The 15,033-nt window shown below is 39.4% G+C and overlaps 1 protein-coding gene across 1 annotated transcript in view; it reads right to left on the bottom strand.

Moving 5' to 3' along the window:
• SMARCD2 (SWI/SNF related, matrix associated, actin dependent regulator of chromatin, subfamily d, member 2) overlaps positions 1–15,033 on the bottom strand; it is a 654,116-nt gene that overhangs the window by 175,685 nt on the left and 463,398 nt on the right. The window lies entirely within an intron of this gene.

Genomic DNA, 15,033 nt, shown 5'->3' with positions numbered 1-15,033 from the left:
TCTATTACTTTTATCCTCCCTCTCCTTGTCCTTGTTTTGATTTCTATTACTTTTATCCTCCCTCTCCTTCTCCTTGTTTTGATTTCTATTACTTTTATCCTCCCTCTCCTTCTCCTCGTTTTGATTTCTATTACTTTTCTTTACTCTTAATGTAGCCTTTCCTAATTTCTCCTTCCTTCCATATCTACCCCACTTATTAACTCTAACAAATGCTGTTCCTATTCCTCTCCTCCTCCTTATGCATTGTTTGAAGTTTCCACTCTGACATTTGCTTTATGTGAGTAATAAACTTTCCCACTTATAACACGTCAACACGTTTCAGTTAGACATGATATTACATTTATGTTGTTTTAATGACAGTGTATGACGTATCCACTGTGGACCAGTAATCAAACAGCTTGAATCCTCACCATTGACACTGGAGAGGGGCATTCACTTGGAATACAAATGGATACACTCAGTATTTCCAGAAGCAGACATCTCTGCATCAAGCACAAGTTCTCTTAAGAGCACACAGGGAACACAGTCAGCCTGGGGTCTGGATTTCTTTATATCCGTCTCCTGCCATGGCCCCACTAAGGCTCCCCACTAGCACAGTTATAGGGTTAAGTCCTCTGCTGAGTGTCCAACCCAAGTCCTCCGGCACCCTATCTGTGAAACCAGTGCTTTGTGTCCCTGCTCCAGGTTGCTGACACATACAAACTCAAGATTTGATTTCTCACACACACACACACACACACACACACACACACACACACACACACACACACACACACACACACACACACACACACACACACCTGGGAAAGGCTAGCACAGATTTACCCACTGTGCCCCCTTCTGCTCAGACTATAAGGTAGTTATCACTGCCATCAGACATTACAAAGCCAGCTGCAAATACTAATGTTGACCAAACAGCCAGGCTTCAGGAGTGGCCACAGTGTCACAAATAGATACAAGTACTCTCAAAAGTTAAAATATTCTCTGAATGACCAGCCACAATAAAAAGTTTAAATATATTTAATAATAAATAATAAAATAACATGAAAACATGAAATATCCATTTACAGTAAACACCAGAGTTCCAATCACAGGAAATATTAAAAATAACACAACTGAAAAGATTCACACAGTTACAGAAAAACAATACTTAACTATTCTCACTATATTTTCCTGACTGATCTAGAGAATTACTGTTCCTACTTACTTAATAGAGCAAGGCAAGATTAAGTAGGTGAGGGATCCTTCAATGTCAGGATCCAAGAAACAGACTGCCCTGAGACTTCTGTCTCACCTAATATTAAAACATTATTTCTGTAAAGAATGTCATCACATATATATGGTCATCTGACTTCTGGTTCCCATGCAACGCCCACATTGCTAAAAACTGCCAGGATTTAGCACCTACATTTCAATAATACACAAGTAAGAACATTGCTCAGATCTGGTGCAGCTTCTGGTAGTAAAAAAAAAAACAAAAACTTATACTCCTCCTACAGACACTAACAAACCATGCTTCTTACAGACACTGCATCTCTGGCTTCATTCAAAACTGTGACATAACATCTTTATGGCCTAGGTCCAGTAATTTAATTTCTTACTGTTTCTCAAAGTTAGTTGGAGCTGAGCTTAACCTCCTCTCTTCCAGTATTCTCTGCTAACACACACACACACACACACATATATATATATATATATATATATATATATATATATATATATATATATATATATGTGTGTGTGTGTGTGTGTGTATATACATATACACATATATATTTAAATATATTCAGTTACGATACAGTCAGGACCCACTGTTGGTACATTTTTAACACAAGCAACTTTACAAATCCAGTTCCAGTACACGCATCTGCACAAATCAGTTTGATTTTCAAATAACATACAATTCTTTACTAAATTTCAGCTAGCTGTGCTGGCATATGCTACATATCCACTGCCCTACTTCTCCTGGCATAGCTGGCAATATCTCCCATCGTCACATGATGTATGTGTGTATTATACATGTCCTATGTGTATTAATATTTATATTAAATCTGAGTATTTACAATATATTGTAATATAATTTCAATTTTTAGCCATGTATATATTTTGTCTATTTTATTTGTGGACGTTTTCTCCAGGGACCTCCGCTGAAAGCAGATAAAATTCTCATTCGGACTTTCCCAGTACACAGTTGCCATTTAACATATAAATAAAACCTGAGCAGACAGTATGCGTTCAGGATATAAAGGGCCATTCCTCCCTCGGTTTCTGGCTGTGTACGAAAAACAGGGAATAACTAGACTAGATTAAGGACAATTTTATGCTACTTTTGGAAGGAAACAGAGGTTGTCTTGAGGAATATCCAAATCCCTGTGAAGGACCGGAGAAGTTCCCACCACATGACGGCGTGTAGCTCTGTGGCCCTGTGGAGATAATGGGCATCAGGAAATATATTTTACAGGGCCACAAAAGTCAAAGCTGCTGAATTAGCAGGCTCCGATGGGGGATGGGCAACCCTGTAAGTCATGAAGTTAATATTCCAGAGAGGGGAGGCATTCTTTAAAGGTGAGTAGAGATGAAAAGCCCTTTGAGTATTAAACCAGTTCACATTGCACCATAATCCTACTCTACTTCTTCTTCTTTTGGCTTTTCCCGGTTAGGGGTCGCCACAGCGGATCACCTGTCTGCTCATGATTGGCAGTGGAGTTTTTACGGTGCTGAGTTGCCAGCCCAGTGCCCAACCTTCCACAGAAGGCACACACATGCACGCATTCATGCCTAGGGCCAATTTAGAGTATCCAATCCGCCTACAGCATGTCTTTGGGATGTGGGAGGAAACCAGAGCACCCAGAGGAAACCCACGTGACCACAGGGAGGACATGCAGACTCCGCACAGAAGGCACCCTAGCCGAGGATCGAACCGGAGAACCTCTTGCTGTGAGGCAGCAACGCTAACCGCTGCACCACCGCGGCCGCCATTCCCCAAATACCTGATGCATGAATCATTTTAAGCACATTAACTTCACACACTGAACAATGACATTTGTACACATAAAAGAAAACATTTTAAACTTCTTTCATTAATTTCATGCATTTTTGCACGTTTTCTTTTGTAACCATTATTATTCACTCCCAACATTGCATAAAATGATCAATTCCTATCTTCCTTTAAATCTCACTCTTTCCCACAAGCATCATCCGCATGTATTGCTCCTACAAATTCCATTTATTCTGGCTGCATAAATTTTGGTCTTAGAAGAAGTGAGGCCCAAACCACAGAATGTGTGAGATTGTTCTGACCAGACAGAGTTGCATATTACACTGCTCCATCACTTTTGTCAGGCAGAAAAGCTTCTTAAACTTCAGTCAAGAACACTCCAGCAGAATGAAACAGTGGGATTACAAGATGAATACCAGCAGACAGACATGGGTATACAGCCTGCTGCAAAACCACCCCAGGAGGTTTTTCCATTGCTTATACAAGTAGGGTTTCCTGCATCACCAGGGACAGCATCTGAAAACACCTCTCAGCTACAATGAGGCACAGAAGATGTAGGTTTGGTCTTTTTTGCTGTGAATTTTGTAATGACATATAGAATAATGAACTGATAAAAGTCACAGAGGAACATTCTAGAATGAAGATCCCATCCCCAAAGAACTCCCCTTACACTAAGTAGAAGAGATGAAGAAATGCAGTCTTCTGGGGGGTAAAAATGTCAATATCTGGAGTGTCTCGCTCATGGAAGATCTGAACTAGGTGTACACACACATACACACACACACATACGTACACACACACAAGTATACACACACAAACGTATACACACACGTGCGCATCTATGCACACACACAGATACACACATATACACACACGTATATACACACATATACGCGCACACACACACACGTATACACACACACACATATTACATACACAAAAATATTTCAAGCAAGGGCATTAATGCCCTTCTAGTCTGCCAATATTCCAAAACACTTGTTCCCACAATAAGTGCTCGGGGTGTTCTTAAAAATACCTAAACTGGTACTTGCTTTAATGTAATTTGGTGTCTGTTCCATGCATCTGCTGCTCTCTCCGAGAACCAATTAGTACGCTTCTCACTGCTACAGAATCGTCCACATACGTTCACAGTTTCATAGGTGTTTACTAGGCTAATGACCACAAGCGCCTTTTTAAGCCTAGCCATACATCCCAAATCTCTGACAAGTTCTGATACCCTTGGTAAGTGTAAGCAAGGGTTGAAGAGATGAACCATTTACAGGTTACCTGTGTCCATTAGAGACACGTGCCAAACCAGGGATGAATTTCCACTTCCCCATCCAACTCTCCAGATTGCACTTGAATTGGGTTAGGGAGGAACTCTGCTTCACATGGATAGGGGAGCCTGTTACAGAGATGGGGTAATCTCTGGGATACATACCTGTCTCTCCAGCAAATCCTATTTATATCACAGGTAAGGTTTAAGTCTTTAGAACGGGTAATTCTGGTACTGTCTGTTTTGCGGATATTCAGGAGGTTCATCAGAGTGGGGTCTGACAATGCCCTCTATTTCAAGCATAGATTTCTCCTCAAAAGCCTGTAGAAGACAGAATACAGGGATAGAGCCTTGAGGCGGTCTGCATAGGGTGCCTTACATTTGAGTTGGTTGACCAGTTTCTCCATTTTCATCCTATTTCTTTTGTTGGTCGAAGTGGTGGTTGTTATTTTATTGGTCTGCATAGGACATTTTACTTAAGCCCTGTATTCTTTTAGTGGGGAAACCCTGTGGATATTCCAACTGTTGGATATGCCTTTTTTGGTACATATCAAAGGGGGCACTGTACTCAATGATAGGTCTGATAAATGCTGAATACAGTGGAACAATGACTTCCTTGGACATAGATGCCAGACCTTTGTTTATAAGTTGAGCAACATAGAATGATTTCCTCACTGCTGTATACAGGTGATTGTCAAAAGCTAGATAACTGTCTGTCTGTGTCTCTAAGCCCCTGACTACCGGGTCATCTTTAAGGGGTGTGTTGTTAATATGATAGTTACCATGGGTGGATGACTTCCTGAAAGATACCATTATGTATTGCTTGGCATTTAGTTTTAGTCCATGGTTCTGACACCAGTTGTGTGTCTAATGATAGGTTGTCTAATGATTCTCTACTACTATTTGATAACCCCAAACATTCCCAGAGGTAGTTGTCTCTAATTGCCCTATATACCTGAATAACATCTCCTTTTAAATATCTGTAAGAGACACTGTACAAGTTCAGATATTTTAGTCTTTCATAAAAACTTAAATGTTCACATCCATGGATGCCCTTAGTATAGTTCTGCTGTACTATTTCCAGTTTATTCATGCTTGTTTTCTTCTAAGGTTTCCATATTGTTATTCCATACTCAAGTTTGGGTCTAATGTATCCAACAAAAGACAACTTCATCATTTCTGATTTCCTAGACTTTATAAATCTTTTTAAACAACATATAACTATCATAAACCAATGATATGATTAGAAAAACTCAAAGCTGGATCTACCCACATACCCAGGGCCTTAAATGAATCTACAATTTCAATCACTATGTGCTGTATTAAATATTCACCTTTCAATTTATGTCTCATAAATATCATATGCTTAGTTTTTCATGTATTTATTGGCATATTATTCTCCTGTGCCCAAATAATCAATATAGCAAAGTTCTTTTGCAGACATGCCCTATCTGTAACACATGTAATCAGTTTACCCAATTTCAAGTGATCTGCATATAGACTGTAGAAGACCTCAGATGAAAATTTAGGTCTGAAACATGCAATCCAAACAAGTAAAGTCCTATGACAGAGCCTGTGGGACACCCTGACTGTAACCAAGAATTTCACCTGTCCAATTGCTGTATGGTACTTGCCATGTCCTATTTGTAAGTCATGCAGCTTGCGGGCGTTAGCCTAGTAAACACCTATGAACCTATGTGAAAGATTCTGTAGCAGTGAGAAGTGTACTAATTGATTCTTACTCATCAACAGTACAGCGATACCTAGTTGTTTTAATTTACTGATCAATGTATGACTATGAGATCTACATAAATTACACCACAGCACAATTTTTCATTCATAGCTGTTATTATATTGTTATAGAACATCATGTTACTGGTGGTAATAGATCTATTTTCAACATATGCATGCTGATATATGGTTTCAAGTCCCAACCTATCCAGTTCTGACAACAACTTATGCAGTATTACTTTCTACATTACTTTTTCACAACATAAACCCTTAAAAAGTCTACTTTCATATGAATCTGGGTTTGTTATATTCCCCTTTCCCTTAAAGAAAGGTTTAATAAGTGAATGTCTGCAATCTTCAGGAATCTCCTCATATTTATATGACAAAAACCGTCCAAAAAGCACAGACCACAACGTATAAAACCAGATATTTTAATGTGAATTAATACAGATTAAGTGCTTTCTTTCTGCCCATCTACATTTAAATATGTAAAAAAACAATCATGTGACCAATAAAAAAATCATGCAACTTTAAAAATATAACAGCTTAACCCTTAAACCACCTGCAAGTTATAGTGTCAGAATGACAAACACCAGATAAACACATAAAAATACTTAAAGAAATAAAAATAACACTGAAAATAGAACGTTTCATAAATGTAAATTATAAACCAAGTAACAAAATAAACCCATGTTTTAATGTCTTCAACTTAAGCAGCATTGAAATGGAAACATGATCATTTAACCCTAGCCATTTATAAGAATTTGAGTAAATCTGCCAAAATAGCTCATGTTTCTCCAACAATAGTTGCCAGGGACCCCCAGGATTAGGGTCCACTTTTTCCAGAACAGTAAATCTAAAAGTATGATCCTCAAAGCTTCTAAGATGTCTATATAGAGTGTTGGTACTTTTACTTTTTCGGATATCATAATAATGCTTGTAAATCCTTTCATGGAGTTTACGCTCAGTTTTTCCAATGTAAAAGCATTCACAAGACTGGCATATGGCCACATATACAAGCCCTACGTTTGCACAGTTTATTTTCTCTTTTACTTTAAATGTTTTTCCTAAAATCATAAATATTTTTCTTAAAATTGTAAATCTCATCACCTTCCAACAAAAAATTACAGTATTTACATCTCTCACATCTAAAAACCTCATTTGGCCCCTAAGACCTCATATCATAATGTTCAAATACTGATTTCAAATTTTCCCCCTCCTATAAACTATCAAGGGATTTTCAAGTATCTTACCCCTAATACTCGTGTCTTTGTGAAGCAAGCTCCAGTTCTTGTACAATATTTTCCTAATACTTGGGTTATCAGCACTGTATGAAGTTACTAGTGCCTATGATGCATAAGTTTGTTTAACACTGGTGTTCGGGATTAGCCTTTCATAAACTAAATTGGGCGCAAAAGTAGTTTTTAAACATAAAAGTGGAACAAAATGTCCAGCTTCCTTTTTCAAATTAACTTCACCTGTAACCCCCCCTTTTTAAAAACAGTTCCTTAAGCAGCTGACATTCTCCATTATAGTCATCCTCACAGGTGCACATACATGCCTCCCTTACCAGCTGCCACTTGACAACTGCTCGTTTTTGCTTAAAAAGATGCGCACTACCATAGTGCAAAAACGAACTGGAATAGGTGATCTTCCTATAAATGCTAGCCACAAAACTAGCCCTGTCAACATCCTTACAAATCAACACATCTAAAAAAGAAATCATGTCTTCCCTAATTGAATGTGAAAACTTTAAAAAATTGGTAGTTGCATTTATATAATCCAAAAAATTATGAATTTCCTCCTGTCGCCCACTCCACAAAATAAAAATATCGCCAAGGTACCACAAATAAGATTTTAAATATTTAACTAACAGTTAAAAAGAAATTTGCACTCCCACTGACACATCACAATATTTGCAAATAGGGGTCCACATGACCACTCCCTCTTTCTACAAATACAACTTCCCTTCAAAAAATATATAATTGTTAGAGAGAATTTGTTCCACTAACTCCACATACAAGTTAACTTTGTCTTGCTCAATCCCCCTTTCCACTAAGTACTCAGAAAACCAAGACACACCAAGATCATGCAGTATTCATCATCTTCTTTCATCTGTTCCCATTAGGGGTCACCACAGTGGGTCATCGGTTTCCATTTCTTCCTGTCCTCTGCATCTTGCTCTGCTACACCAACCACCTGCATGTCCTCTCTCACCACATCCATAAACCTTATCTTACGCCTTCCTCTTTTCCTGTTACCTGGTAGCTTCATCCTTAGCATCTTTTTCCCAGTATACTCAGCATCTCTCCTCAGCACATGTCCAAACCAACATAATCTTGCCTCTCTGGCTTTGTCTCCAAACCTTCCAACCCGGGGCTGACCCTCTAATATACTTATTCCTAATACTGTCCACCCTCGTCACACCCAGTGCAAATATTAACATCTTTAACTCTGCTGCATCCAGCTCAAACTCCTGCCTTTTTGTCAATGCCACTGTCTCCAATCCATATAACATAGCTGGTCTCACTACCTTCTTGTAAACCTTCCCTTTCACTCTTACTGGTACTCGTCTGTCACAAATCACTCCTGACACTCTTCTCCACCCACTCCATCCTGCCTGTACTCTCTTCTTAACCTCTCTTCCACACTCACCATTACCCTGAACTGTTGATCCCAAGTATTTAAACTCATCCACCTTCGCCACCTCTACTCCTTGCATCCTCACCATTCCTCTATCCTCCCTCTCAGTCACACACATATATTCTGTCTTAGTCCTGATGACCTTCATTCCTCTTCTATCTAGAGCATATCTCCATCTCTCCAGGGTCTCATCCACCTGTTCCGTATTCTCACTACAGATCACAATGTCATCTGCAAACATCATAGTCCACGGGGACTCCTGTCTGATCTCGTCTGTCAACCTGTCCATCACCATTGCAAATAAGAAAGGGCTCAGAGCTGATCCTTGATGTAATCCCACCTCCACCTTAAACGCATCCGTCACTCTCACCGCAGATCTCACCACTGTCACACTACCCTCGTACATATCCTGTACCACTCTTACATACTTCTCTGACACTCCCGACTTCCTCATACAATACCACAACTCCTCTCTAGGCTCCCTGTCATATGCTTTCTCTAAGTCTACAAAAACACAATGCAACTCCTTCTGACCTTCTCTGTACTTCTCCATCAACACTCTCAGAGCAAACATCAGATTTACAGTGTATAAATCGCAAACATCAATCATGATAAACTCATCACTGATGTTAAATTCCAGTTCGTTCATCATCTCTAAAAAAAAATTACAGGAGTCCTGACAGAAATGTCTCTCATCTTTCATTAAATGTTTCAAAATGCTATCCAAAAAAAAACCTCACTAGGACTCATGATAGAACCCTGCCCATCAACAACTGGATGGAAAGGAGGGTCACCATAGTTCTTATGAGTTTTGGGTATCCCAAAAATACCAGGGATAATAGGAGAATGTATGTTCAAAAACTGATGCTCTTCAAATGAAATCCCACCATCAATAAACAAATCCTTCAGTTGCTCAGTGCGGTTATAAGGAGCGCTTAATTGGTTTTTACTAACCTTCTGATAAACCTTTCCTTCTAAAATCCTAGTAAATAATACATATAATGGTACTGTAAGTTCTTGCTGAAGTGTTCTCAGGTCATTATTACAAATTCCGTCTCTCCTCTGTGCCTTGTTTGGATCCAGTTTGTGCAGTTCTTTCTCAATATAATCTAATTTGATTTCAGTATCTGAGGTTACCTGGATGTCACCAGAATAACTTATCACCCCCTTTGTGGAGCCAAACTGTTTTGCATAAGATTTTGTAACTATAGCTATAATTTGTTGTATCTGAGAATACATTTTAGAATCTACACACATTTATCAATTTGTATATCTTTACTCCTTCCACATCTTATGTATCTACAAAAATGTTTCCTATTATGCTCAATATCTTTCTTCAAATGTTTCATAATCGTCTCCCACTATGCTTAATTTGTTTGTCTAGCTTGTTTACTTCAGTTTTCAAAGTTGCAGTTTGACTTCTCTTCCATTTGTTATACTTTTTGTCTCTCACTTTAATCATGTAGCTTGTTCTTATGGAAATATATCCCCCTGACATTGAATGCCTAGATCCTGATGTTAAACTTTGATTTTTGAACTCAAAACAATTTCTCTTTCAAAACTTTCACATTCCATCTGCAGTATTTCCACTGAACACCTCACTGCAGTTAGTTTTATATAGTAACTGTTTTGCTTCCCTATAATCTGTAATTAACCTTCTGTGCATTGGCTTAGATTTCAGTTTGGCAGAATTATCTAGCAACAAATTAACCTTTATAACCCCATGATCACTGTACATCAATGGCAGTAAAACTCGACTTGAAGTAACAGTACTTTGTTTAGGAACACAAACAATGTCTAGTATGTTCCGTTCCCTGGCGGTTTTTTTTTTTACAATCTGAAGCAATTGTTTTTCCTGAACGTACATTATGAATAATTTCCTACTAATGCTGTTGAATCAATACTGTTCCAGTCTGTTTTCTGGTAAATTTAAGTCCCCAGCTAATATTATTCTTCCCTCCTGTGTTTCATGCAAGAAATATATGAATTCCTATAGGTCATCTGCACTTGATTTTGGTGGTCTCCTGTCTGATCTCATCTGTCAACCTGTCCATCACCATTGCAAATAAGAAATGGCTCAGAGCTGATCCTTGATGTAATCCCACCTCCACCTTAAACGCATCCGTCAATCCCACCGCAGACCTCACCACTGTCACACTACCCTCGTACATATCCTGTACCACTCTTACATACTTCTCTGTGTGAGACAATTGTTATATGTTCCAGGGTTGTCTTTATTGTCACAGTTACACAGTCTATAGTATTGGTGTTATCATTGAACATGTAATAATCACAAGTCTCATAGCCATCTTTAATCCCTATCATAACACCTCCACCTGATTTTTTGTTAGAATGTCTGTTACAGTAAAAACATTTTTACCCTGACAGAACTGGCTTCCAGTCATTGTTCTTTAACCATGTTTCACAACTATAACAACATAAATTTTGTGGGAACGTAGCAAATTTTCTAATAAAAAAAACTTTATTATTAATGCTCCTAGCATTAACAACCATCAGAGATGCATCAATTGTTGCTAATGTGAACTGTTGCATGTTTAACCTGGCAAAAATCCTGGCTAGTGTTTATCAAATATTGCAAAATATCTGCTGCAAAAATTCTCTTCCCTGATCTAGACAAATGCACACCATCCTGTCTGAACACGTGTGCCCAAAAGAAGGCTTGGATACTCTACACATTTCCATTTTTAAAAACAGGACAGTTTTTCCATGTAGATATTTACCCAAAAAATCTGAAGCCATTATTTCAGGAAAACAGCAGCTCAGACAGCCTACCAGTCTTGTTCACAGTCTTGTTCACGTTACCCAAGATGTGAGCTGTTGAAAATACTGAGGCCCTTTATTTATAGCATAGTGTCAGAAGTGCAATGCTTGTCTGCAGAGAGGGGTATGACCATGTTTTTCCTTGCATTAATGAATTAATAGTTAGACTCAAACAGCAGAGTTATTAGAACCGCCTTTATTTTTTTTTTTTTTTATATATTATCCATTTACTAACCGGTAAGCCCACTAGACAAAATATCCTTTTTCACGGACAAACTGGGATGATTGTCTGATTAAGTGACCTGGTTGGGGTCACAGAGGAGGCAAATAAAGGTGGAAGGAATAATACCCTTTATCTTTTTGACTAGATCATTAAAAGTTAGGATTCTGTATTAACTGCAACTTTCCTCCAAGGCTTTAAAAGCCAGGAAGACTGATAACACACAGCCTCAAAAGGCTTATGTGGAATTTCTTTTCCAGGAAAGACCATTTCTCATAAACTGCAGAGAAGGCAAGGTAAGCTTTTTTTTCAAACTTAAGAGGGGGTCAGCCACATGAAAAGGAGACACAACTGATGATTGGTGCATACTGGTCAATATTCGAGGTTCCAATGACAGGCATCGGACACCACAAGGAGTTCCACAAGTGTTTTGTGGCTCTGTAGATGGTGACACCTCATAGTGCAATGCAAAAATAGCCTCCTTGGGTGTGAAAAGACTGCAGAATGCATGATGGTCAAGAAGCCCAGAAGCTGCAAGAAGACCCAGGCTTCAACCCTTTACTACAACCTCACAGAGGCTTCCAATTTTATGACGCCAAAAGTGCTTTATAAGAGGGGACTAACACTGTCCATGTAAGCATATGCTTCATGGATTTTAACAGACACTCCATCGACGGAGCCACCAGTAGGCAGGCATCCACACAGAGATGATTCTCACACAAGGCTTGAGCCACAATGGGATACACCTCGGAAGATGATCTGCATGCAGGGAAAGTCCAAATGGTAACAATATGTACTGTAGATAATGCACATAAACATCCAAGGGAAAATGAAGGATCCTCTTGTGAGAACCCTTACCAGTGATGTAGCAGGCAGCATCTAATATTTCCGGACAAACCATTCAAACACCCTGAAGCAGATCATGCTAGACACCTTGCAGAGCTGCCATCACCAGCCTGATATACTAAAAAGTGCTTGAGGTCCAGGATGGAACAGAATTATTTTGTCCACTTCCAAATAAGACAGAGTGGCAGAACCCTTGGCATTATTTCAAAGGAGACACAGCTTCAATGATTACTTTAAAAAGTAAAATCAGGGTCTGGCAAAGCATGACTCTGAAGATGAGCCTTAGCTCAGAGACCAAGCATTCAGTGAAAGGAATAAAGAACGTTTATGACATGGCGATTCACAACCATGTTAAGATGTCAATGGCCGTTCTGTAATGGATCTCAGTTCTGCAACTGGTTGAACCTGTGGACTGCTCTTGGGCGAGGGTGCCTTGGCCTGAACCCCCAAGGGGCAAGACTATGTGGCACATCAGTATCTTCTTCTGTTTCTGAGGGCATGTTTTGGGGGGGGGGGGCTAGGCATAGGACAGCAAATTCTGGGGGGCCTGAATAGGGTTCACTTACCTCTTCCAGACAGGAGGGAATTGGCTTCTTCATGTGTGCTCAGTCTGAAGTCGGCCTCAGCCTGGTTGCCCTTTGCAGGCTTTTGCCAAAGTGTCAGCACACACAAAGCTACAGCAGACCCACACAGTAGCCCACTACAGATGCTGTGGATAGAGTCTTGACCACCTTCTCCTCGAGTCTGGACTCAGATAATGGAGAAAGCTTGTTTAGCATCTAATCCAATGAAGAACAGACACGCAGTGTGAGACAAGTAGCCAACAGTTGTACTCTACACTGTGGCAGAGGAGAATATTCTTTTACCCATCTTGCCCAAGCTTTTGACCCCTAGATTGGCAGCAATATTTTGGGTTATTTGCAAATTTTATTCTTTTGTTTGGTGATATTTAAGATTCTTTTTCCTGAGAGGAGCTAGCCTGTTAATTACATTGAGAAATATCAAGATGAATTTTAAAATAGCATTACCTAATGACAAAGTATGGATGACAGACCAGTTTATAACAGTCAGCAAGTTGTTAAAGTCAGTTGCATGAAAGTTTGTAAGGTTAAGGCTTTCTTTATAGCTGTGCTGTTCGGTATGATATGTAGACAGTCTATGCAAGCAGGTAAAAGCTGGTCACTAATAGGAGTCTAGAAGTGTTTCAGGATCTTAGTAAATATTCTGATTAGAGACAAGGATCCAGTCCAAGATAGGGCCGTGTCGCTCGTTTCATCAAGATAAAACGGATGAACATCTATGGGCTCTTTTCAAGCAGCTTTATTATGTACAAAGACTCAGGACTGAGGTTTAATAACTTTAACTTAGATAAAGTTGTAAACAAACTAGCTGTCACATTCAGACATGCTCGTTCTCTGGCCGCACTCTCAGAATCGCAGTGAAACTAGCACGTGCTTATTATTTATATGCATGTGCTGTCCTTGGAAACGGGACTATATTTCCAAATCGGATCATGCAATCGAATGACATTAACATCGGAAATGCTGCTTAGTGAAGTCGCTCTTGTGGGGGATGTGCCCCCACACCCCCCACTAATTATATATGCCAACTCCAAGATTGGACTACAGTGAGGACAGGGCCAATTTTCTGATCTTCACTGTACTGCGATCTCACTGTAAACACCTTGATGAACGGCAGTTTGATGTGAAATTCCGTTTGATAACAGGACTTTTTGATTTGGTGATCTAGACCCCTTGGAAACGCTTTTTAATGGTACCACACACACACACACACACACACTCTCACACACTATTCTACAGGCAGGTACTAGTGATTTTATTACAACCAAATAGGTAGTTATTAGCAGAGTGAAGCCATGAAGACCGACACTTGAAAGGAAGTCTGTAGATAAGGTTTGGTAGTCAATACAGACATCGGCAAGTAATTGTTTAATTAGAAATACCATTAGATGTCCAGTTTAAAATACCTTCTAGAACAGGAATGTTGTTACCTGGGGAAAGATGTATAGTTTTTTTGGCTATTTAGTTTGCAGTAGGTGAGTAGGAATTTAACAGAGTGGACATTTGGTGGGCTTACAGACAGAGGGAAGACATCAAGGTGGTCAGAGGGCTCCCATCCTAATCGCCAGAATTACAGTTCTCTGAAACTTAGTTAGCTGAGACGAGTTCTCCAAAACTACACTACTCTGAAAAAGCAGTTTGCCGATCTTCATGTCTGCGAAATGTCTGCTTTCATGCAGGTAGGTGTACAGCTTGTCACTGTAGTGCAATCTCGGAGTTGGTATATATAATTTGCCAGGTGTGTGTGTGGGTTGGGGGTACAGCCACCCCACATGGGGCCTCCTGCAAAAAATAAGAGAAAAAATAGAGGATTTGGTGTAGTTGCCGTTTCGGAGAACTGGTCTCAGCTAACTGAATTTCAGAGAAGTGTAATTTCAGTGATTAGGATGGGATCCGGTCAGAGTATAGGATTGCAACACCAGCTGCTTTTTATGCATTCTGTCAGATCAAATAATAT

The sequence above is a fragment of the Protopterus annectens genome, chromosome 13.part0 (assembly GCF_019279795.1).
Source record: "Protopterus annectens isolate FY-2018-M chromosome 13.part0, PAN1.0, whole genome shotgun sequence".
Classification (NCBI taxonomy): Eukaryota; Metazoa; Chordata; order Ceratodontiformes; family Protopteridae; genus Protopterus; species Protopterus annectens.
Note: the sequence above shows the minus strand (reverse complement) of the source record. Positions and strands in the feature narration are given on the sequence as shown.